The sequence below is a fragment of the Bacillus rossius genome, chromosome 3 (genome assembly GCF_032445375.1).
Source record: "Bacillus rossius redtenbacheri isolate Brsri chromosome 3, Brsri_v3, whole genome shotgun sequence".
Classification (NCBI taxonomy): Eukaryota; Metazoa; Arthropoda; class Insecta; order Phasmatodea; family Bacillidae; genus Bacillus; species Bacillus rossius.
The window spans coordinates 111630869-111655013 of record NC_086332.1 but is presented as its reverse complement, the minus strand read 5'-3'; the positions used below and the strand labels follow the sequence as shown (position 1 = coordinate 111655013).

The 24145-nt window shown below is 34.0% G+C and overlaps 1 protein-coding gene across 3 annotated transcripts in view; it reads left to right on the top strand.

The window, feature by feature from the left end:
- Positions 1 to 24145, top strand: part of LOC134531132 (kinesin-like protein Klp98A) — a 211020-nt gene that overhangs the window by 3487 nt on the left and 183388 nt on the right. The window contains exon 1 of one of the 3 annotated variants that reach the window (XM_063366717.1): positions 18001 to 18082. The exons of the other annotated variants lie outside the window; for them this stretch is intronic. The gene's annotated coding sequence lies outside the window, so the exon portion shown is untranslated. Of the gene's footprint in view, positions 1 to 18000; positions 18083 to 24145 lie in introns of those variants that run through there. 3 annotated transcript variants of the gene reach the window in all.

Genomic DNA, 24145 nt, shown 5'->3' with positions numbered 1-24145 from the left:
CACGCCTTGCTGGAGGTACAGAAGATTTAATTTCAATATTTGTGTTTTGACACTTTGATTTCTTTTGCTAATTGCAGTCCAATTAATACACTACTTTAACAGCTTTAATGACCCTAAACACATGTCTCGTTTATTCTGTCGTTAGCTTTCGATGTTCGATTCCAATTTACTGCTCGCTCGCTGATCGGAACGAATCGGTTTCTTCTGCAAGTGTTTTTATTTAAAAGGATATTCTGTGTGTTCTATCGGTTCGAGGATCCACCCTCTCGGCGATGTTGGGGTCTAGCGTTCTCTTCGGCTCCCCCCACCACGGGCGTTCCAGACAAACAACATGGCCGTTGAATCTTCATAATTTATCACTAAATCGTAGCTATTTATTTAATCCCTGCGCTTGCAAAACAAATATGTACTGTAAAAACGTGCAAAAGCGTATATTTATGATACCGTGTCGTAAATGAAAGAAACATGTTGTCTTCGTTAGCACGAAAGAAGGGGAGTTAAGAGAAGTTTACCGCAGTATGCCGATCAGTTTTGGGTTAGAGGAAAATTATATTCGTCTTATGAAAAATCTTGTGCAGTTACACAATGAACAACTTGCTTAATTAAGTGTAACACAATCGCTTAGTTAATAATTTTTTTAATGTCTGAATAGTATTACTAGGCAAATTCGTACACTTTTCAAAGTATGAAATAGAATACCTATTAACCAAAAATAAATACACATTACCTTCAAGCACTGTACAGGTATGTTGGTTGTTGCTATAATTTGAGAAATTACAGTAAATTTACGGAATTTTCAACGAAGAATTTAACTCAAATAAACAAAGAATTCATAATAACGAATAACTGAATCTTCGTATAAACTACGCCGTATTTTGACATTCCGGTTGCATGTATGTTCTAAACAAAGGTAAACACACGCGTGTACAAATGTAGAGTGTTATCGCTCTAATTATTGATAATATGTCAAGAATTATTGTTAATGTGTCTTTTGGGTTCGTGTTCAAAGAAGTTAACTCAAGTGTCCGTATATTTACGAAGAACCCTGGATAATTTTTTCCCAGCGTTCTTTGTAAATGGAAGGTGAGATTTTTTTTAACAGTTTAGCAAACTATCCATCGTTGGATATTATTTTACTTTTGTCAAAGATAAGCTCTTGACGGCATTCGATACCTGGAAAAAGAAGGAAAAGGAAACACGAACACGCAGTACTCTTAAAATTACACTTGCATTTGTAATTTTGAAACAGCCACAACGAATACCTAAAATATAAATTCAAGCATGTCTCATAAATTTCTGTAGTTGTCTTTAAAAACGTTCTTTTTGAAGACACTTCAAAAATGTATGAAAAATAAAGGCGCTACCTCAAATTATTTCAATAGAATTATTGTGCGTCAGCGACAAATTGCCCGGTGTTGTAGAACTTTGTTAAGCTGAATATTATCATGATGCTCATTGTTCCATATTAAATACTTTTTCTATTAGTTGCAATAATAAATTTTTTTTGTTCACCTCCAACTTCAGAAGCGTACACACTTTTCTGAAGCTTCTTCCTCAAGTCCTTTCCTCTTCTCACATCCGTATCTTTCCGTTCTCCAGTCTCTCGGAACCTTCCATCCATGATCCCTCCAGCCTCTATATACCTCTTTGTTCAACTTGTCTCCTAGCATCCCCCAGCCCCTCCCTACCTTTTTCAACAAAAAAAAAAAAATATTTTACTAATCACTCTACTTTCCTCCTTCTGTGTAGTGTGTCCCACCCCATCTCCTTCATCATCACAGATGGTCTATGCATCTCACCCTTCGCCGCTCCCTCGAATTTCTCCGCATACCCATCTGGCCACTCTACTATCTTTGGGAACCAATTTCGACCGTAAGTCCTAAATAAGTTTTCAACTTATTTTTCACACTGTTATTAATTACAGTAAATTTACAGAGTTTTAAACGAAGAATTAACTTGAAATTAACGAAGTTATCGTAATCTCGGATGGATCTTTGTAGAAGCTACACCCGATTCCGACACAGTTGTTTAGCTGTAAATAGGGTAAACACAAGCGTGTGAGGAAAAAAAAGGTCATTTCTATAGATTCAACAAGATTTTGAATGTTTTGTTAATATATTAAGGTTATTATTGTTCAAAATAAGCTAACTCAGTACCGTAAATTTACGAGGATCCCTGGATAATTTGTAATCAGCGTTATTCGTAAATTTTAGGTGAAAGATTGAAATAGTGAAATTAATTGGAAAATTCGTGAAACTCACTGTTCATCAGTGAGATAATCACTGAACTAAACTGTAGGAATCCACTGATTTCAAGTGGAGGAGTTTGAACAAAGTTGCAGTAAAATTCTTCTGATTTAGAAAATTTTTAACTGTTTAAATTGTTGAGTGTAAGGCGGGTGTCGGGTGTCTGTGAGCGACTTAAAACCTTTTCTAAATCTCTTTGTGTTTGTTGTCCGCTGAAGCTCACATTTTATTGTTTAAAATACATATGATGTTATTGTTTTGGCAAATTCCAATAGTTAAAAACCAAATGTTTGTTTACATTTTGTGAATACAAACTGGGTGTGATTACAGTTTTTTTTTATATTTCTTCTATATTATAGTAGGAATCGTAAATATTAATTAGGTATAGGTTTAATGTAATAGTTATTTAACAAATAATTATATTAAGATGTCCGCTCAGACGAACCTTATTAAAATTTTGTACATTAATCTTTATGATCATTCATTCGATTAATTCAGTTCATTCAATATCTTCAGTCAATATACAAGCGACTATTTTTTTCTAATTATGGTGCCAGCTTGACCAAGCGTAGCTTCATACAACACTAGTCCAATCAGATACAGCTTCGAGCAAGTTTTCAGATGGTGTTTCAGTGTGTTTTAATTAGCGTGCGCCCCCCCCCCTCCCCCTAAAATTCATCTGCCATAATTTTCATTCCGTTCTTGGGTTCCATGCGCGAAACTACCCCTGTTATTGTCACTGTGTTTTTATAAATAGCTTCTCTCTCAACAGATTGTGTATGATGTGCATGACTTTTACCCAAAACTATAAATTATTAAAAAAAAGTATACAATTTTCTTTATGGAAAGTCATACATTTAAATGGAGGGTCGGAAAAGTGTTTGACAAATGCATGCCGAGTGTCGGTTAAAACTCGTTTTGTAGAACATCACTAATATTTTTTTAGGTGTTTTATAACTTGAAAGTTATAAAGGTAGAGTTGACAGTTTTATTTGTGACTCCGATAGAAACGGCGGTAGCTATCAGTACTAAGTTCATGTCAGATGTAGGACGTATTGAATATTTTAACAACATATACCAAGACTTCATTGTAATTAGTTCGGAAGTTTGATAACTTCAGCCTACGTGTTATAGAACTGTCACGCGTGAGTTCGACTAGTTCTTCCACGACATCTTCTAGAGTAGTTAGGCGCGTATCTCTAAGTGATGCTAGAAGTTATGTAGTCAAGGAATTACGCTGCTTTGTTTTTGTTTCCTCTCCTAAAAGGCACGACAACCTTGGTCTTCAGTCACGAATCTTGCATCGGTCCTCTGTGAGAACCAATCATTACCAATACCAATTACCTCACTACAATAGTTGACTTATGATATTTTTACTTCGCACGGCACCAATAGCCCTCAAATAAAGCTTATTCGCGCAGGAATCTCACGATGCAAGACACAAATAATGGTAGAATGCCATAATGCCATGCTATTCCCATGCGTCAGCTGGCCTCGGCAGCATGCGCGTACGCTAGGAGCGGTGTTGGTTCTGTGCTGCGAATGGTTCGTGTCGAAAAATCTATCTTAAATATTTTATTTCGTTTAGTAATTATATCAATCACAAATAAAAAAAAACAACGTTCTTTCACGCCCCCAGTATTTTAATAACTCTTCGCGATTTCGATCAATTTTGCACAGGTGATAGGTTGATTTGCATTATACAATGATTTATTTTATGCAAGGTCTTGGAAGTGATTATTTACCCTTTTTTCTCCTGTTTTTTTCTACCTTTATAACCTTTAAAGGGGGCAGCCCCAAGGTCGGTACGGAAATACTAATGCAATTTCTCATTCGTCACAAGTGGTTGGCCTTGCAAAAAAAAAATGAAATATTTTAAAATCTTAGGCTAGCAGGAAAAATCTGTGAAATGCTCTCGTGGTTCAAGAGTTTTTTTTACTCATATATAATGAATTTTATTGCATGCATGTTGCATTGTGTAGTTCAACTTATGTGCCGTTGTAAGCTGTCTCACTAAATATTTATGATGCATTATTATACTATAGCTGCGTGCGTATGTGAGAGAAACAATTTCGCTAAATGGCAAGCAGTGCCCTAAAATGTGTTTTTGAACATCATTAGAAAATATTTCTCGTAAAATTACAGAAAAATGCTGACGAAAAAATTCTTCAGAGGCCTCCGTACAGTTTAATGTTTTTTAAAAATAAATTATAGCATTGTTTTTTTGTTGTTGTAAGATTGTGCGTACTATATGTCAGAAGTCTGGAAGAAAATCGCGATGAGGCTAGTGCATTTTGTTTAACCAAATTAAGTATACTAAAACATTTCTTAGTGGTTTGGTGTAATCTCTTTAGTAAAAACCCTGTTCGACGCTAATTAAGAGTTCTAACTAAATGCCTAGGACTGTAAATCCATATTTGGCAGTTTCGGCATATCAATGTTACATTCGCATTTTGTTGTTTTGTGTTAAGATTTCATTCTTCTAATAGAAAGTATGTATCTCAATTGCTGTAGTACGAGTATTTTCGACCCACATTGTTCGTCCTTGACTTCCGAAGATAATAGAAATGCGAAGAGTTCCGCATTAAAAAAAATGGAGATATCCGTTTTTCGACATAACTAAGAAACCATACAGGTTTCTGGAATTAATTCGTTGTTTACGTTCCCGTGAATTTGCGCACAGTGAAGTATTCAGCGAGCTCCTCAGATAATGGTAAATGTTTTGACTAATATGGGCAGATGGTCTTGTCTAGTGTTTGAAGTTAAAACTTTAACAGGTGTGAAGATTGTGGGGCCGTTACCATGTACGATCCATAGGCACAGGAATCACGGACGGAAGCTTCTTACATAGAATAATTATATGATACTAGCTGCAGTACCCGGCTTTGCCCGGGCTAAGGTTAATTCTACTACAGGTTGGGAAGATCAATGTTATAAGTTTGGCACACTATTTGGTTTCTCCGCCAGGTAGCAGTAGTGTTCCATGAGGTGGTCACTTTCATCAGTTTCAATGCATTTAAAGGGGCCGTTTGCATTTTTCAAAGTGAAATAACAATATGTGTAAAACTTGTCAGTTCGTTTTGAATTTAAAATTAGCATAGCTTAACTTTCATCTATTAGTAGTTTTTAATTTAGTTTTTCAATATGCCTAAGTGTTGTTTTGTGCCCGGTTGCAAAACTGGATGTAGTAGAAAGTACGATGCAAGCATTAAAAAGTATTTAAGGCTCCTGCAGACGAAAAAATAAGAGAATTATGGAACAGAAAGATCCCAAGGAGTGATAGAGACTTGAGGAAAACTGATTATGTTTGTGAAATTCATTTCGAGGTTCGTGAAAATAAATAGTATATCCTAACCAATTCCATCCCGACTTCCAGATAGATAGTCACGTTAGGCTCTGTAGTAGGATGAGTTCGTTGGTATCAAACCAGATATAAAAATGGTATTACAACATGCATTATGATCTTTTTATTTATGTTAAGGTTCGTGTTCGTTTCTGTATCATTATTAAAAAAAACTTCAGGTTATATCTTTTGTATGCCAATAACCCCAAAATTTAAAAAAAAAAAATTGGCATTCATATTTTTAGTACGTTTTGGGCTGTTGATAATTGTAATAGGTACTTTAAATATCAACATTTATTCACCCAGTAATTAATTAAAAAAATTTCAAATAGCCTTCTAGTTTGCTATAATACTACTTACCACTAAGTAATATTTCTTTCGTTTCAATTTTCATTCAGGTTATCATTTTGCTCAAGGATTCCAATGTTGACTATATTTAACACATTTTTTTAGATAACCAATTAGATCAAAATATTCTAATTGAAAATTTTCACCAGAACTGCATGTGTGTTGATTTAAATTTAAATGCAATTGCACTTACTAGAGAAAGTTAACAGCACTTTGAAACTTTGTTGGCATTAATAACAATTCAGTCTAAATTGTTGCTCAATCTTCCAATAGACACAACACAGAGAACACACACTGTGTATTAAGGAACGTAAAAAAACACATTGTGGAAGCCAGATGTCCCAAGATGATATATTTATAGACCTGTACAATTTCATTTCACAACTAGGAAAATCTAAATGCACGTGACTTAGTACACAAGATCCTCAGTTTAAAATAAAGTAGGAAAAATAGATTTAACGAGTGAGGTCATATAAAATAGTAATTGGGTAGAGGGGCTGGGGAAATCCGGGAGATAGGCTGACCCGAGGGGTGTACAGAGGGAGGAGGGATCACCAGTGCAAGATCCAGAGGGAGTGGAGACGAACTGAACCAGGAAAGCAGGTGTTTCTGGTGAGGACAGGGCGAGAGTGGAATGGGCTTAAGGGAAGGGTACTGAATGGGAGAGGAGGGACGGACTTCAGAAATTGGTAGAGTGAGCTAGAGGGGAGCTCCTTGCCAACGGGTGAAAGCCCAACCACAAGTGTATAAAGATAATAATTTAATATCCAACTGCCATGAGTTTGCTCCAACCAACTGAAAAATATATCAATGTGTGCTGTAAGTACATTATTTAATATTTAAATTCTAATGAAGCCAATGACTATTTGAAGTTCATTCAAAATCCCTTTCTTATTACCTTAATTGCATTTTGATTTTAAATATTATTTTGGTTTAAATAAATTCAAGCAAAAAATATTGATGAACAAAAAGCACAATTGATTTACAGAAAACACAAACATAGGTGTATATATATATATATATATATATATATATATATATATATATATATATATATATATATATATATATATATGAATGAAGTGATTTGAATAGTTCCAAACTTACAATACAAAATGAGATAACTGTTTAATTTTTGTTAGGGTGACTGTAATGTTACTCAACATTTTTATTTTTACTTATATTTGAACACAACAAATGAGGGCTTATTATTGTGGATTGTGTTGAAAACGAGAAAATTCATTAAAAACCACTTAGCTCGAACAATAATGTGCTCAAATTCAAAGATGCACAGTTTTTAAAGAGCACAAAGTGTTACAGGACATGAAGTGGCATGTGGCATAAATGTTGAACACAGCTGTTATTACAGCTGTTATGTCAAGTAATTAGCAACTATGTATACACATTTCAGGAACAAATGATATTAAGAAATTATGTTCACGAAGTTAAAGGTGAAACCATCAAGATACCAAGAAGTAAAATAATTTTAACATAATCTGCAGTGCCAACTATTTTTCCAAACTTGCCTTCATACTTGACACAGCGCAAGCCATACAGAAGAAAACTAGAGATTAGTGCAAGTTCATTTTTTAATCAAACACAATATGTACTTGCTGCAGTTATGACCATTTAAATTTAAAATTTCAAAGTAACCAAAATCTCATTTTAAACCATTTACAGTTGCTGATGGCATTTTTACTTTTAATGAAAAATTTTTACCACACAGTACTCAGTGGTTTTCAAGATAATTACTTTATTTTATGCTACAGCATAGCATAGCTGTGAATTTTGTGTGTGTGTGTGTGTTTTATGATAGTTTTATTGTATTAAGTCCTACAAAATATTTTTTTCTCTTCATGGCAGGGGAAATTAACTTACCTTTTTTTTTATTTCTCCACAATTTTTTTGGCTCTTCGGGAACATTGGATCTGCTGTAAAACAATTATGGCAGCAAAGTGCTCTTTCATATCTTTTAAGTAAAACATAAAATTGAAAGAAATACATTTAAGTTTTATTATTAAAGGTATAGAATTGAGAATCGTAACATGAAATTAAGTTGTTCACTTAAAGACTTGACTATAATTGTCTGTTTAAAATTACCTTATTGCAGTATAATTTGCAATGTTTATTAAAACTTGGGCACCAGCACAATTCAGAAGGAAAAAAAAAATTAAGATGAAATCTAATACATTACAGATGAAATTCTTTAAAGATTTTGAGTGCATTATAATAGGAATAATAATAATTTTCAAAGTATTTGCTTTTCTATTAAACAAAACCTATTTATATTAATTTAATCACTGTTAAGTAAAGCTTTAAGGGGATTTTAATTTCAATCTGAAAAATTAATTTACACTGGGCTTAGAAAATCCTATTTTATCACACAATGGTTTACACATACACACATCTTTAAAGAATACGCAAATGTAAATAAAGTCAAAACAATCTTCATTGGAATCTGTAACAGATCCAGTAGTTCGTAAAAGAAGGGATCATATTAAAAACTGTGAGATTTAAAAAAAAAATCATCTTGTGTTTTTATTAACTACTCAATTACCACCTCTGATTTGTTACTAATTGGAATACATTAGTTTTTGGCAATAATTTCAATTATATCAGAAGCATAAAACAATGTATGAAACTAGGTAAACAGTTTACTTTTATTTTATTTTTTATTTATTTATATTCCATTGAGCCTTCTTTTTGGTAGAAACCATAAGGCTATGGAACATGTAATTTACATATTTACAGTTATACATATACATACAGTTTTACATGTACACAGTTTTAAATACACATACATACTTAGTTTTACATACATATAACTTTGAAGTAAAACAAATAGTGATAAAAAATTTTCAGAATATTTATTGTTAGAAATATATAGCAAAATAATAATCATGTTTGAACATTCTTGTTTACAGAACATTGATAACAAAAATTCTGTCAATATAGCTCGCTTAGAGCCACAAAGTGCCAGCTCCCCAAGCATCACAAAAAACGAAAATGTGTGGCAGTGGCTAATATCAGGGTCTCTTGATAATGGTTGGGGCAGAAAAACAGAAAACGATGCTTCACTGACATATTTCTACTACCGAAAATCTGAGCAGAACAATGCAGATTTGTTAATTAAAGTTGTTTGGGAACGTGACAGTGCTCAGCCAAGTTTGTACATTTGCAATTGTAAAATAAATATGAGGAGGTTAAATTTTAACTATGTCCATACTACAGACAGCATTTTGTTACTTCTCAGAAAGTTGGAAATAATAGAGTTTTGCAAAGGGGTACATATCAAAGAAATAACCAGCATGAACTCACCTCAAGTGTCATTAAAAATATTAAGTAATGCAACAATATGCAATGGAATTTTGATTAGTCCAAAATGTTGCTTTGTTTCAAATGAAGTTTTACTACACTGCAAATGCTTCAAAACACGACTAATAAGTAAATCTAAAGTTCCTCGAAGATGCTTTCTAACTAGAAATGTGAAGCGTTCGGTACTAAAAGAAAGATCTGCCATTACAATGATAAAACACTTACAAGGAAAAAACAAACAGCTTTCTACTACTGCTTTACAAGAGGCCATAAACAATTTGCCAGAAAAACAGCAAGAAGCTGTAAAACAGTGCTTTCATTCCTGTACGTTGCAGAAAAATTCTTTTAGTAAGAAATGGATACTGGAATGTATTCTTATGCGATATAAGAGCCCTTCTTTGTACAAGCATATTCAAGAACAAAAAATTCTTCATGTTCCCACAGTTCGCACTATCAACACACACATCCGAGGTATAAAGGCAGAATGTGGCATTTCAGATTATATTCTGCAGTGCATTAAATGTAAACTGAAATCCTTGCTTATAAGAAAAGACACTATTGAACATCATGGTGTACTGCTGTTTGACGAGATAAGTTTAACACAACATTTGGATTTAAATTCAGTGTCTGGTACAATCACAGGGTTAGTGGATGTAGGTTCTAATACAACAGACTCACAGTTCTCTCAGTATGCTGACCATGGTTTGGTCCTATTCTTTCGGCCATTTATTTGTAACTGGGGCCAGGTTGTTGGTCTGTATCTCACCAAAAATGCAGCCCCTGGCAATGTCCTTACAAATTTGGTTCTGGATGCTATTGCGAAACTAGATGCAGCTGGTCTGTTTGTAGACTGCGTAGTGTGTGATGGAGCAACAACAAACCGTTCAATGTGGAAAAAGTTTGGTATTGGCATAAAATATGAGAAGAACGTTTGTAATTCAGTTACCCACCCATGTAGTAACACAGGCGACAGAAAGTTATATTTCATTTCTGATGGTCCACACTTGTTTAAGTGCATAAGAAACAGATGGCTTAAATCACGTGTATTTAAGGTTAGTTTTCAAATGTAAAAAAAAATTGCTGACATTTCAATATGATTATTTGATTGTTTAAAATCTGTTACGGAATTTGTTTCATTTAAAATCGGGATGGAAGCAGCATGCATGAACCACTTGGAACTTCTATTGAAGTAAGACAGTAAAGCGGCAGGCCTAAGAATGGCCCCAAATTTAACATATAAACAAGTGCAGCCAAAAAATTTCCAGAAAATGAGTGTCTCTCTCATGAAGCAGGTAACTAAAAATTGCTGTACAAATTATGTAATTTCCATAATGCAGTTATTCATAATAAAATTTCCACACATCAAAATTTAAGCGATGATGGTACTTGTCATTGTTTTCTTTACCGACTAACTACCAGTGGCACTAATGAATTTATGAACACAATTTTCTTTTGCTTCCAAGAGCATTTTTGGGAATGAAATGGGAAATATGGGCCCGGCCAATTTATTCACATCCTGTGCACACAACACATTAAAAATTATTTTGTAAATTAAATATATATACTTGTTTTATTCAATAAGTACACAAAAATAATTTTATAGACAGCTTCTATTCATAAACTGCACTTAAAAAAATAAAGATTTTCCTGTATTGAAACATGAAAAATACTTAATGATTCTTTATTTCTTATGTAGACACTTCTTGGTTTCTTGGAGTATATTGACACGTGGGAATTATCCACCAAATATCAGCCAGAATTGTTTCTTTCACCATCAACAGCCTGTGGAATAAGAGTAATGATAACATCAATCATTGAGTTGTCACATACACTTAATTCTATTGGCTTTCGTTATCTTCTCACATCAAAGGTCACCAAAACATATTGGAGGTATGTATTATTTAAAAAACATTCATTGCTGATTTTTTAAAGCAAATAATAGCTAATTAACTAATCCCTATGTGATGTCTATAGGAAAAGTCCAATATTGCAATTGGAATTTAATTTGTTTGCCTTATAAAATTTTCAATAACTATATTTGGGACCTCAGAAAAAATGTTATGAAATGCAGGAAAGTAATCAGTGTTGAAAATGAAAAATAGGGACAAATTTATGGACATATCAATTGTGGCATTCCCTGCCTCTGAGCACCTGGCGACGACAGAGAGGGCAGGAGCAAGAGACACTACATGCCAAGGGACAAATTAATTCTAGTGCAGGCTTAGTAATACAAATACACATATTATTTCACTGATTTTTCCAGCACAATTTAATATATTTAAAAACAATCAGCTAGTAATTTAGAATGTGATAGTTACAATTGCTTATATTACTTCTCTAAAACATGTGCTTTGACTTCAGTGAAATGCCATTCAAACATAAAAAATACAGCTTTGGTACTTCATTATAAAAGTTCACAATTTTAAAACATTATTACATGGATATAGAATTATATGTTTCAATTAAGTGTGGTACTTTTCAATGAGATTTCAATTTAAACAACAAATAATTAAATTGAGGCCATCACTTACAGCATAATAAATAAGTAAATTAAATATAACAAATCCAAATTAAAACCTTTACACATATCTACATGGTGTATTCTCCACTCTTATAAAGGCAGCCATATGGTTGAAAATTTGAATTTTTTTGTTTTGTTCCGTTTCCATTTTAATACCTAATAGGTAATTCTTATAGTTCTGCAACATACACATAAAACTCGTGTGTCTTAAGTAACACATCACAAAATATTAATGCTGATAACCTGTTTTTGTCACTTTTTGCAGCACTTCTTTGGTTTGATACGGCAGTGCAATGGTGTTAATATCCATCCCAGCCCCAGAGAATTTCTATTTTCAACAATACTGTTATCAGTATACAATTTGGCAAAACCATCCAAACATGGAAATTGTCCAACGGACACTGAGACTCAGTTACAAGTATTGACGACACTGGAAGACATTGCTAACGTTGAGATAAATAAACCAAATGTAATTGATGAAGAGCTGGACATATGGCTACAATCCAGTGAGTCACATGTCACTTTCGGAGTACACAACTCATGCCTAATTGAACATGACTACGTAGCATCACATATAGATGATATTGTTTTCTACATTGCTGGCTATGTTGTATGTAAGATTAAAAGCAGATATCAGTGCTCTGCTTGCAATGATTCTCTAATTGGAAAATCTGACGATCAGGTATTCTTCAAAATATGGTTTGGTAATTGATCTTCGTAACCAAGGTAATTTAATTGTTCCATCACAGCAACTGCACAATTTCCTTTGTGAAATAGAAACAACTGTGCAAAGCACATTAAAACCTGACAAACTTAGTGCCGACCATTTATTACATATTATCAGAGAGGTCACAGCCAAAATAAGTACACAAAGTTTGGGCTGTGTTTATCACGAAGAGGAATTTTTAAAGTTTATTATAAAATTCTACTGCACAACACAACTACATTTCTACCTCAGACAAGTAAACAGGAATTCTAAGCAGCAAGTAAAGTCTTTCACAATGCGTAAGCTATCCAAAGTGTAAAACCACTACATAATTCACATTAATCATGAGCATGTGAATCCCAGTGTAATGTTGCATTTATGAAGCTCTATCTTAGCTTTATGTATTCATATTAACACAGTGCTGCCAAGTATTAAGTATTTTAAGTAGTTTATGGACCTAGAGCACATGTTTATTTGAATTAGTGTGTTTTAGAGATGAAGAATTTTTTTTAATGTCACCTACAACTTTGCTAGGCACAAGTATACTCTACCTACTACAGAAAAACTTTAAGGCATGAACAATAATAATGTTTGGAAGCCAAAATATTCTTAATTGTAATACTTTCTGCTAAAACAGCACAAGATTAAGCACAAAAGGAACAACCATTTACCTACCACATTTTATCCCTATTTCAAATTTCTAAACAAGCACAAATGCTGCAAGTATATGGGTACACCATACAAGCTCACTACATTCATAGTTTAGAAAACAAAATTTCACAGTGAAGCAATGAAAAGTTGAAAGAAAAATTTATTTTTCTCTTAAATATCTTAGTAAATCGCCAATGTTTTGTGTCCGTAAATGTTAAATTCGGACTTGCTATAACTGATAATGGAATATGGGATGTAAATTGTATTAGTGGCATGAATAAAAATTACGTTAAGCTTGGAAAGACTGTCGCATATCCCGAAAAATCAGTCCAATAATAACCAAGTGAAAGGTTGTTTATGTTACGCTTGCTATATTAATAACAAGTAAATCTGTAAATTATCTGTAATTGAAGTACTAAGCTTACCTAACCTCAACTTCACTTTAGTTATTATTCGCCTAATTTCCATTAATCCGCGAATCAACAACGTTCACAAACTAAAAAAAGTTCATCACAATAGTATAGTTACTGTGATATCAAATCGATAAAAAGACAAACAAATACATCTCTTTTCATCCAGTCATAACTTACCTCAAATATTTGCTTACCTTCATATGCAGATTGCAGATTGCTCGCGGCGAAACAAAAACGTAGTATAGTTTTTATTTACGTATCCAAAAGCCATAAAGTTGTGAAATTCACACATTCTTTACGGAAGACTTGTTCAATATAATTCTTGCAAACATAAAGCACATAACCAAATACCATACCGACTATTTTATTTGACTTCAACACGGTTTTCTCACGTTCACCCTCATAAAATGGCAGTGTTGTGTTACCCTTTCGCTACGCCAGCGCACCTAGCGGCAGAACTTTTCCCTGTGCCAAACTCGCCCATAAGAAACCCCGTTTTCTTCCTAACCTGTAGTAGAATTAACCTTACCCGGGCTGAACACCGGGTGATATATTGTCCGCGAGTTACAGCAAAATGGATAGCGATATGTCCAGTGTGGTGGACATTAAGAAATGACACATAATTACTGTTTGTGTATCTGTGACCTATGGTTTTCTGTTTACCCATGGCGATCGGTTGAAAGATTTAGAAGTTGATGCGCTACAGCGCCATCTAGCGGCGAGTTAAAAAAAAAAAAATGGTTAGCATAAAAACCTTCTCCATGATAAAAACACTTCGATGTGCCAACTTTCATGGCGATCGGTCAAACGGTGTAAGAGTTTATCGACGTCATACATGCCAACATCCAAGTATATATATTCTTATATTTCGAAATTTTGGGGCTTTCACTTTTGCGGAAAGTGGATGTTCAGGACCTCGAATGGTTTGGAGAAAGAATATATATTTGAAATTCCTGAAATTGTCGAAATTTTGGGGCTTTGTTCCCAGAGGGAGGCGGGTTCGAGGACCCCGAATGGCTCGAAAACACTTAAAATCGAAAGAGATAGATTTTAAAATTTTTTTAAACTTTCGAAATTTTGGGGCTTTTTACCACCTGGGGGGGGGGGGGGGGGGTGTTGTTGAGTACCCCGAATGGCTCGGAAACACTCAAAATCGAAAGAGATATAAAGGAATATAAGAATGTAGGCATTTACTGTACTCCTATCTACCATAATAACAATATTGACAAATAGAAAGCTTATTACCTACCTATGAATAATTATCTAAATAAATTAATAAATAACTGTATGTTTAAGAATTTACGTACATACATAATATTAAACTTCAAACTATACACACCAAAAAAAAACTAAGGATGTTTTTGAAACTATTTTTTATTTGTCATAATGTTTAAAACATTTGTAGGATATGTTTATATGTAAAACTGTGGTGGCATTAGTCCGCTTATCCAAAGGAGTATAGAAATAAATAGAGATAACACTCCCTGTACACACCACAAAACTTTGAATTAAGTAAAAAAAAAAAACATAGTCCAAAATGAAACAAAAAAAACTAATTTGACAAAAAAATTTTATACAACTGGAATGACAATGTTAACATCCGCCTGAAATTTAATATAAGTAGGTAGTTAAGAATGTATAAGAAATTAAATGAAATTAAAACATACATAAATAAAATTATCTCACACTCAACCAAACATAATGTTTAATATGAAATAAAGGAAGATGGCAATTACACGTAACTATTCTAATTAATAAAAAAAATCTACTTTTCTGAAATATTAAAATTCAATTTTTTCAACAATATATTACATAATTGATAAATATTTCTGGTCTTCGGTCTCGGCAGCCCTAAGACTCTTGACGCTCAGAAAATAAATTATAAACACTAAACCAACCTCCTTGCAAATAAGTAGGTTCTGTAAAAAAATTACAATATTGACAAATAGAAAATATTAGTAGGCCCTACCAACCTATGAATAAATTTCGAAGAAATTTATAAGTTTAAGAATTTATGTACCTACATAATATTAAACTTGAAACTATCCACAAAATAAAAACCTAAAAATGTTAGTGAAACTAATTTTTTTTATTTGTCATGCTTAAAATATGTATGTTTCCAAAATGAAACGAAGTATAAATAATGACAAATTTGACAAAAAAAAAAATTGTACCACTCGAATGACATTGAAAAATACACTTGAAATTTAAAAGAATTATGAGTGCCCTAGGTAGGGAGAAAATATATAAGAAGAAATTAAATTTAAAAAATGGGTGCGTGTACTTAGGTACGCGCATGAGAAGTTATACTTATTTGGCATCATTAAAAATAGTTTTTAATTGCATGCAAAAATAATGCGTGGAGTCCCTCCACGTGGAAGAAGTGAAACTTCGTAATGTGGAAATAAAAATATGAAGGGGTAGAAATTGATTTTTAGTGAAATCATATTGTATCAAATCAAACTAAAAAATTAAAGGAAATAAATTTGTATCGATTCATAGATTCATCTTCAGAGAGAGAGAGAGAGAGAGAGAGAGAGAGAGAGAGAGAGAGAGAGAGAGAGAGAGACCTATTGAATGTCTATAAAACTAATTTTTTTATGAGAGCAGATTTTCATGAAATAAATCATGAAACCATTCAACGATAAAAGCTGTTTATTTAAGTAAGCGGACGGGTTCGCCCCAAGGAGAAAATTGACGCGGCGAGACCTCGTGGACATAGAGAAATGACACACACTCACTATTTATGTGTCTATGAAACATGATTTTTTTCTGCAATTTATATTGTAATATACAAATACGGTATTGAAAATTGAAACAAATATGGCGATACTACAAACTGTCAAGATCTTTATTTTTTTCTTACTCTATACTTAGTTCCTTACAATAGCAAAACGTAACGTAATGGCTTGAAAGCTATTGCTCGGCAGACATAGAGGAATGACACTAACAGTTTGTATATCTATGACACACATTACATATAATTAAGATATATTTTTTTAACCCGTTTAAAATTTATTTTTTTAGACAAAAGATAGCCTGTGTCCATCCCCAGGATATAATCTATCTACTTGCCAAATTTCATTACGATCCGTTCAGTCGTTCAGCCGGGAAAAGGTAACAAACAGACAGACAGACAGAGTTACTTTCGCATTTATAATATTAGTAAGGATAGATTCCTGTCTTCTGCACAGAGGCCATCATTGACTTACGATTTGCCAACAGAACTTGTCAACATCCTGTTGTAAACATTCACACGTGCGTTTGCGTACAATTGGTAATCCAATAAACAGGCGCTATTGTTGTAAAAAAAAAAATGTTGGAAGTCATTTTTAATGTGGATTGGAAAATTTTACGTTTCCGAAAGTTTTTAAAAAAATATAACCACTAATTTTTCAGAATTTTTTTTGTGTTTCTCCATTACCAACATCGATTTACATAATATAAGATAGGTTGATATACGTTAAAAAATTATTTATTTTCAATTGGCATCCCACTCTTAGATTGAAATGGGGAAGTAAATGAATGCTTTATTTCTCTTTCTAACACACGCCTACTGCCGTTAGAGCTGTCATTGTTTCTTCGTGCTCTGTTGCCATACATCATACTAATTTAAAATTTGTATTCTTTTTACCAAACGTTTTTGTATTTTGTATAGCATCGAAATATGCGCCAGGCGATATATATTTTGCTTAATTAATGGCATTTTAAGGGGTCAAAAACACTACTTTCTTACTGGGAACGGTTTTGAAATATTCCAAAATATATCACAGAAAAAAAATTTACCTTCATGTGCATTTCATTGAGATTTATTTTGTTAATAAATTAATGTTGGGAAACGCCACCGAATAAACCTAAAGAAAAAAACGCTCCATGTTTCAGTTATATGATTATTTATTTTTAAATCCTAATATTAATTTTCTCAGAAACTGACATCAAAAGGTTTATCAATGGTCAAATTTTTTGCTATTAAAGTGAGATGGGGGTCGAAAGCGTGAAAGATGTTCACATTGAATAGAATTTATTTTAAAAAGTCCATCGCAATTGCTCCTACAGTTTTCATGGCCATAGTTGTGAAGGTATGTCGTATCAGCGCAAGAGCGCGCTGTAAAAGAAGCTCGCTCCAAAACTGCTTCATAAGAAGAAACATGGCGGGCGTGTGTTTAGAGAAGTGGGGTTATGTCCTGCAAGCAATACCAAAGATAAAGGTTTCCGTTAGTCAGCTATTTCCTTCGACACGCATTTCTGAATACCAGTCTACCAGTTATGTGCCGTGTCCCGCGATCAAACGACGCGCTGTGTCCGGTGACTAGTTACAGTCACAGTTTTGACGGGTGATTTCATTTATTAATTAAATAAATGTAAACTATGGAAGGTGAAACACCTAAAACAAAAAAGAACTAAATTGGTAGACTACGAGGGAGGGAGCGTATGATTGGGTTGAACGTATTTGAGTATTTAAAGAAAAGAACATTAATTTGAGCAATGCTAGGAGGCTTTTCGTCACCTTTGGTTAACGGTAGCGATATTGATTAAAAGGTACGTGTTATTATTAATTTCTTTATTAAGTTCACTTTACAAATATCGTAAGAATTCGTGCCAATGAATATGTGTGAATTGTATATTGCTGTTAGTTGGAGTAAAAAAGTGGCGACTTATTATAATTTTATAGGCGTAATAGTATTAAATATTATAAATTTCGATGGGAGTTCTTAAAACGCTTCTTGCAAAATAAGAATCCCAAAGAAATACAACACTTCTTGTGCATTTAGAATTCCAAAGATCTCTTGTAATGCGTAATGCGTTAGAGATTTAGCAACAGTGTGTGCCATAAGTCATGAACTGCAATTTAAGAGTGAGACGGAGCCATTACATTGTAAAGAGAGAACAATCATGTAGGTTTTAATTGGTTCTGTTGGGATAAAATTGTTGATAAAATGTAATTGTTTGCTTGTGTGAAAGTATAACTCGTTAGAAAATTTTCCAGTTACCCGCAAAGTTCCTCAAAAATACTTTTCCGGAAGACTAACATATCCAGGGCAAGTAGTGATTTGATGCAAAATAAACTTAAATCCACTAGTATATGTATAATATCATAGTTGAAATGTGGACATAAAAAGTGACACATTGTTATGACAACTGTAAAAACATTTTCATGTTGGACTAAATAATTAGTATTTTTGCAGCGTGAAACTATTGATTAGCTCTGATTGTTCCATGCATAGAACAAGTTTGTCGATGGGTTCCAAGATCCACTAGATCGCCGCGATCCTATATAGCATGAGTCTGAATTCGACCGAAAATATTCGGCTGCAAATTAATCACGACAAATTAGGTCAAAAACCTCTATTACGACCTTTGGTCTAAAGCGCTTCTCAAGGCTGATATACGTATTTTAGTTGGAGTTGAAGAACATTTTTAATGTAAAAAATATAGAAAACATTTAAGATGTAACACTGAGCGTCTGAGTTATGTTCAGTTAAACGAAGTTCTGCAACCACCGCGAAATGGGCGTTATAACAAAATTGTTAAATTGAAATTGGGGCTGTAACACGTCCACAAAAAATACGTGAAAATAAAGGTGTTACCCCAAATTATTTCAATGAAATATTTTTCTAACAGTCACAAAATTCGCGGTGGTTGTCGAACTCCAATCAAACATAATCCACACACTGAGTGTTCCATTTTAAATACTTTATTATTTACAATAAACAACCTCAAAGATATGTACCAGTCTTGGGAAGCACTTTAGACTAATTGGTATAGATGTTCCCAACCTATTTTGTCTTGATGGGCCTACAACTGAAGTTTGTCGGTTGAATACAGACAGCCCGTATAGGCGCAGGCATCTAGTACTCCGAAGAATACACCGTGTCGTTGGAAACATCTGTGCCTCCTGCACTGCTAGCATTTCCACTTGTGACGTCTGGCCATGAGGAAACCTGCACTAGAAGCAAATACAACACGTATACAATTAAGTTAGGGAGTTACTTCACCATTATTGTGATGTTTGTGATGCAGACTGCTTGATGACTGATTATTCGCTAGGAAAAAAAATGATAGTGATGGATTTGGCAATCAAAATTTTTTTTTTTTTTTTTAAATCGCCTTGAATAACCCTTGCTGCTGTGGCATGAGCCCTCACGCCACAACTGTAGTTCCCGTGCAGGTTCTGATGAGAGCTACCCGAGCTGCATACATGCGGTTATAATGTTCTCACTCGATACTTCACACACGTTTGCTGTGTTAATGTATGGAGCCGGATTGTTTTGTTAGTTACATATTGTTCCGAGTGGGGAAAATGGGTTCGTAAGGATGGCCCAATTAATTTTATACAGTTTTATTTGCTACGAATATTTACATTACTAATTAAATCACCAAACTTGATTTATGTTCACCAATCACTAAGTATCTGTCAAGTTCCACAGTTCGCACTCCTCACTGGAGCTAGGCTCAACAGTGGTTCGCTCCTACCTCGCACCTGTCCACCCACACAGTCTCGCGCCACTCGGTCACACACGCACGGTCCCGTCGCTCGCGAACCTGCACTTCACTCGTCTCTTGGAATTCCAGTCACCGCTTTTATACCCGTCGGCCATCTTTTTGGGACTGGAGTGATTGTGATGTGTCGCGTCATATCGGGACGACCTGATCCTCGAAGCATCCAGAACAGCGGCGCTTATTCACACCACTCCACACGGTGGTCTCAGTAAGCCCGCGGAATTCCCAGGCCGCTAAGGGGTAGATGACAGGGCCGATGAAAGGAGGGCAGGGGGTGGCGAGGCCGGGCCGCCCTAATCCCCGAAGGTATGCGCGCGTGACATCAGTGGCCGTGCAGGGCTGCCAGACATGTACCTGGCGCATCTCGCGCCCTTGTCCTCCACGCCACGTTCGTAACAATATAATAGCGTAAAACTAAATAAATAAATTTGACATGAGATTTTAAACACATGACTGTACTGTTACTGTGTTGCAAATGATTTCCATTGTTTACTTTGTGTATCATCATTTTATTTTTATTTGTATGTTTGTTTAGCAATTATTATTCGTTTCTGAAATAGATAAGACGTTTATACACTGTAGTGTATTATATGCCACGGGAAAGACATTTAAGGTTATTCACGTCTACAATACATGTACTCTTATGTTTTCGAGCAAACATTGTTAATATTACATTGAACCCTATAGGAGCAATTGAGTTGCTGTAAGAAAGAAACTATGTTTTGAAATAAATAAGGAATAATTTTTGGCATTCATATAAAGCAAAATATTTCTTCTATAAAGGATTTTCGTTTCGTACAAGAACTTTATAATAGTAATCATCAAGGAAGCATTATCTCTGTAAGTTTCTGCATATGATTGTAATTGCTAAGCATAGCATACTACTTAAGAGAATTTAAGTGTTTATAAATTCGATGTTACATAATTATTTATTTAAAATCAAATAAACTAACGAACTACTGAAATTCCTGTATTCATTACTGAACATTTCGATTTAAAAATGGGCATATTTCATGAATACTGACACTAAGCATAGTTCCAGTACTTTCACTAAACAACAGGTAGAGGTTTCTTTGACCAAGAACTCTAGCCCTATTGATGAGTTAGCTGCCAGACTATTAAAACTTAAAATTATTTTGTAGGTAATACTAAAGTTATAACTTAATCGAAACACCGATACATGAACTAAGGACTTTTAGCGATGTGGCCAACTTTACTCCAAGATATTACCAATATAGAATTGATGCAATCTGGATTTTTTTGTCTAAATGCTATAGTTTTTAATTTACACCAAAATATATTTTGTGTAATACATTAATATTATCCTTTATTTCATGTCATTTGGTCTGTAGGAATAAGAGTTTAATATTCGTTATAACTGTGTATATATATATATTATTTTTTTAATATTCCGATAGAAATCGTAATTTGTAAATTTAGACTAATATGTTATTCATACATATCCATAAGTGTAATAAATTTTATACAACTTTCTGTACTGTTAACAAGAGAAGGGCGTGGCAGTGTATGATGTTTGGCTGTACTTAAAATATAATTGGTCCTTCTAACTAAATTAGTACGTTATGATTTGAAGCATTTGCAATTATTATCTGTGCATCTAAAATGTGCGACTTTCAGAAAAGCTTCCACGTAAAATAGATCACGACAAAACACTAAAACCTCCATTCAGTGTACAGTTCCAGACCGATATCATTAAAGCTAGCATGTACTTTCCTAAGAAATTTCCATTTTGACGTATCGTCTTAGGTCGCGTATAGAAACTTACTCTAAACATGTTCCTGATTATATATTGTAGGTTAATAACGTATTCATTTTGTGGAGAATTTACGTCTTAGATATGAAACATATACTATGCTTTAACTGTAAAATTATTAGTGGTAAGTACGCACGGTAGGTTTGCCCGCGGTCTCCCAGTGTTGAGGCAGGACTCGCTGGAGTCTCGTCCAGGCAGTGCGTGCCCGCGGCTGCGGCTGTTGCGCAAGGACTTTCCTAACCAGTTCCCACAGAGCTGTCGACACGCGCTGCTCACCTGTAGTTAACATTCAACATACCATCTTGTAAGTTTTAATATTTTTGAATTGTGCATTTTTTATTTATTTCTGACCATGAATGTCTACTGGCAGTATTACGACAGTTGGTCATTGTGATAGAAAAAAATTTTTAATGCGAAACATAAATTATTATTTCCAGGAGAAACTATTTGAAGCATCTGATCACTATAAATACCTACAATTTTTCAGATAAATTAAACAAAAATAAATCATTGCACTACAAAATGGTGTCTAAAACTGCTGTGCTATGCTACTTGTACCCCTTGGAAAGAGAGTCAGTGAGGTCGAGACACAGCACAGCGCACACAGCTCCTGCGAGGCGCCCCCTGGCAGGCCGAGGACCTGTGACACGCGCGGGCGGTTCCTTCCTCGACCTCCGTGGCCATGGCCAGCTGTGAGCTGCAACATGAAAGGTGTACATGGGAACTTTAACAAAACATGACACTTAAAAGTTGATAATTTCGGGTTTTTGTGTAAGGTTTTTTCATTTATTTATTCAATTTTTCTTAATTAATTTTTTAAAACGGGATCTATCGTCTACACAACAAAATAATTTCACTATGAAAGCGATAAATCAATTGCCGAATGTGTGTTGTGTCCTGAGTGTCTCTTGAATTATGTTCGGGTAAAACCGCAATATCTCTATGGAAAATGTTCAGATTTTGTTTGTTTATAGTTTGAAACTTAATGTGTAAAATACAATTTTATTGTTTTAGTAATTTGCAACACACTAATCATATCCAGATTTGTAACGCAGAATTTGTTAAATTTCAGTTGTCTACAACACTCTTCTCTCAGACTGTACAGAGTTGAGCCTGTGTTCACACACCCAATTCTGTGTAGGTATATATAATTTACCATTTAAAAAAATGTAAATATATACACATATAAATGCTTTTTTTAAGATACAAATTGATTTTTGATAAACAGTTTGTGTTCTGATTTGAAAATGGTTGAAAAAATATAAGCACTTTGTAGCAAAACAGTTATTTATTTAACAATAGATATGTGTTTGCACAAAATTCGATTTGTTTCGATTTTTATTATCTTTTCTGATGGTTTTCTCGATGTTTTCTGATAGTTCATGGGTTAGGCTATCTTAACTAAAATTAACGGTTGGTTAGGTTAGCGTTATTTAAAATTATCTATGACCGTATAACACGCAAATCCCTGCAATAGTATGTAATTTTCTCACGAGTGATCGGCCAACTTCGGAGAACTTCGGAACTGCTCGGTTGCGGCTCTCATCCCTAAGAGCCGTGGGAAGCCTTCTTTTCACAGACGAGAGAGCCAAACGCCCGATCGTGCATCTTCGGTTTTTTTTGTTCATTGTAAATAATATTAAAAATGTTTATTTTGGACAACTCATGATAACTAATGGTTAATTAGGTTATGTTAGCTACATTATAAATACTTTAAAACATTGTGGACGGTTGATTTGGTTAGGATAGCTACATTAAAGATACTGTGAAATCATGTAAACGGTTTCCTAGCGCTGGATAGCTACATATTAAAAAGTTATTTGCTAAGCAACCATAAAATGATTTTACAGTATTTTTAATGTAGCTATACCTACCTAATATAACCAACCATCCACACTGTGGACCCCGGACAGCAGGCTGGTGTCTGACCCTGAAGATTAGCCTAATAAACACTTGTAAGGTTTAAAGGACAGAGTGAGCATCAGTAGGAAGAAGTAAAATAAAATATGTGGAATTAAATGCAATTTTCATATTTCTCATGATTTTTTTTTTTTTTAAATATTAAAGTATTGGGTAAACAAATTCCGGGTATCGGGTAAACCTCGAGCTACTCGTCCACGGAAAGGAAAAAAACAAAAAAACAAGCGCAAGCTGTGAACGATATATGAAGGAAAAGAAGAAGAAAAAAACAAGTAATATACTGACAATGAGAGGAGTAAGCGAGAATATATTAATAATCCGAGTTTAATGGAAATAGCTTAACATTTAATTTTACGAGAAACAGCATCTATACTAATGTTATAAAGCTGAAGAGTTTGTTTCTTTGA